Here is a 3,521-nt window from a genome sequence, read left to right on the forward strand (position 1 = left end):
TAGTTTTTAATTTACATTCTAGCTGTCGCCAAATTTGCGGTTTCAATTGCATAAAAATTACACCATTATGAATGCTAGTTGGTTGCAGAAAATATAAAAAAAAAAAACCAACAAAAATAGTATATTTCAGCAAATGAAAAAGTAAACCAGAAGCTTTTTATCTAAAGAATATCATCTATGAAGAAGATCATAACAACAAAAGCAAAATAAATAAACCAAACAAAATATTAAAAGAGTAACATGAGATAACACATACAAATTTATAAACCAAATACAAAACATCACTAAAATACACACAATGTATAAACTAATAAGATTATTTAACTTAAAATTGATTTAAACAAATAATGACAGTTTATTTAAATTTGAAAAAAAAAACAGAAAAAAAGAAGTATTTCAAATATGAAGGTTTATAAAAAACAACAATAAAACAAAAAAATAATAATAACCTCAATTAGATTTATACTGACCTTGAAATCAAACTTAAAAGTTTATGATAATGGGAAAAATTGTCATTAGTGAAAACAAAGATCGTAAAAAAAACATGTTACAAAACTTGATTTGATTAATAAAAGCTTATTAGTTTGTTTTAATCAATGACAAACTTTTGAAAACCCAAAATTATAAACATAACATAAAACATGCCAAACATTGTCAGATAAATAAACAAATTAGTTTATTTTAACTACTAGCACCTATTATATGATCAAATTTATAAACTAAATAATAATAATTTGTCTATAATCTACAACAAATAGATAATAAAAATATAAACTACATAGAGTATAAAACAATGTAAAAGTGAAAAAAAAAACTAAATAATAAATGAGCAAAAACAGAAATAAACCCAAAAGTTGAATCTATAAATCATCTCATAACCAAAACTCCATTATTCAACCAGTAACTTGTATTACTTACGAAGTAGAGTCTCCTATATGAGTGCACTCTTAATAGTAATGATCTATATTTATAGTTGTTAATTAATATTTCTAAAAATAAATTTTGATTTTTTTAAATTTTTAGAAGGGTTACCTGATGAAAAAATTGTATTTATTATGAAAATATAATATTGTAAATTTTTCATTTTTCAAATTCATGTCAATTTCTAAATATAGCTAATGTCTTTCATTGGTTTGAAACAATATTAATTATGGCAAAAAAAAAAACTAAATTCGAAATTAATGTAGAAAAAAAAATTTACTTGTTGGTGACTTGCTATACCAAGCCACTATATTGCCACATCATCATAATTATTAGTAGCCATCTAAGTAGTAACTATTGAGAAATTTTCCATATATATTTATATATAAATTGTCAAAATGTATACATATATTTATATGAGAACTTCGATGGGAAAAGGGTGTTCGAAAGGATACAGAGGATGGAAGAGGCTGTGGTGTTCTACTAATTTTTTTTTTTTGACAGATGTATGCATTAGAATGAAGATGAAAAGATGGAATTTGGACACATTTTTCTTCCAATACTATATAATATTATTTCTACTTATAATATATTATCTTATATTAGGCAATTTAGTATGGAAGTTAATAACAAAACAATTGAGAAAAATGTGGGAGGTATGTTGACATCAAATATAAATAAATTGACCTTCAAATTTAAGTTTGATATAACTGTTAAAATTAAAAAAAAAATATAACCAATTTAATATAAATAAACATATAAATGTACTAAGAATATAACTAGAAAAAATTGTCTTAATAATGTGATAAGAATTTTTTTTTTTTAGTAAAAAGTGTGATTTTCCCTTAAAATAATTGATATTGGGTTTTCTTCATTTTCATATCTTATATGGATAGAAGTTATATTTGTTCATTGTAATTTGATTAAGTATATGACATACCTTCACCCAATAAGTTATAATTCAACTTATCATGTAATAGCATAACGTTGATCATTTCTATAAAATTATATTCTTTCTTTTGGCTATACCATTTTGATGTGGAGTGTGTGGAGATGTACATTCATGTGTAATACTATTTCTTCACAAAATACATTAAATTCATTAGAAAAAAATATTCATACCCCCTATGCTCTAAGCACTTTAATCTTCTTATCTAAGTGATTTTCTATTTCAGCATTGTATATCTTAAATGCATTAAATATTTCACCCTTACTCTTGAGTAGATATACATAAGTGAATCTAGTACAATCATCAATGAATGTCAAAAAATACATTTAATGCATTTAACATGTCATTCTGTAGTGATCTGATTTTTTTTTTATTTTAATTGTTTGATTCTTTGAAAATATTTTAATTATTGTTTGGTGTAAATTAGGATTTATTGATTTATTTGGAATAATTGTGTAGGTTTGTTTAATTATTAGTGTTACATTTTTATTTGGTGTGAAAAAATTATGTGATTAGAATAGGTTGCATTTTTTTTGTTAATTGTGTGTGTGTGTGGATTTGTTTTATTTTTATTTCTTTTACATTGAGAAGGTAAAAGGGAAAGGAAATGGGTTGTCATCTTTTGGGATAAGATGACAAGACTTATCTTTTGGATTGTGTTTACATGTAGATAACGTTAAGGTAAGGTGTAAGGAGAGGAAATGGTGAGATTTAACTTATTTTGTAGGATAGGATTTGAGTTTTTCACACTTGGGTTTTTCCATAGGGTTAGGCCACTAGAGTATTATAAATAGAAGACATGTGAGTTTTGGAGAACCATTTTGGTGGCTGCCGAATTATTGAGAGAAAGAGGGAGAGGAGAGCACTAAAAAGAGGAAGAAAAAGAGAGAAAGAAAGAGAGAAAGAAGGGGAAGAGGAAAGGGTTTCAAGAATCTCTAGGTATGTGTTCTTATCTTGATTTTGGTTTTGGTTTTGATCCTCTAAGATTAGGTTTCTTCTTCTCAATTCTAAGAAGTTTGTTCATCTTTTCTTTTGGTGATGTATTTTGTAATCCCTAGGTGCCTAAGGATTCATTTGCTTTGTGTTCTTGAACACTAACAAGGAGGTAATGGGATTCCCTACCCTTTTGTTGATTTAATTCTTGTTTATGGTCATGGATTATTATTTGATATTTTGAGAAAATATGTCTATGTTTGATCATATGGTTTTGATGAATATGTGTATGGCGATGATCTCTTTATTAGAAGCATGATTATGTTTATTAAATATTTTGGAAACAAGAGTACATATTTGTTTAGGCTTTAGCCTAGTATCATGCGATGACTTCAATTATTTTCTTTTGAGTTTTGATCTCATGTTTCTTGATTAAGGGATATGGTGTAAGATTTGAGCATGAGAAAATATGATGTATAAATATTGTTATGTATTGTAGAAAAAAACATGCTAGTATGGTGTTGTTGTGTATCTCAAAAATATATAGGGATGCATGTGTAAAGGAAACATGATTTAGTTGCATTTCTTTATTTTGATAGTGTTTTCAAACAAGGCGTTGTTTTGGGGTTTCATGTTTTGAAATAAACTAAGACTTTGATGCATGATAATTGTATTATTTGGAATGCATGAATATATAGAAACATGTTGGGTTTAATAA

This window comes from Humulus lupulus, chromosome 4, assembly GCF_963169125.1.
Source record: "Humulus lupulus chromosome 4, drHumLupu1.1, whole genome shotgun sequence".
Lineage (NCBI taxonomy): Eukaryota > Viridiplantae > Streptophyta > Magnoliopsida > Rosales > Cannabaceae > Humulus > Humulus lupulus.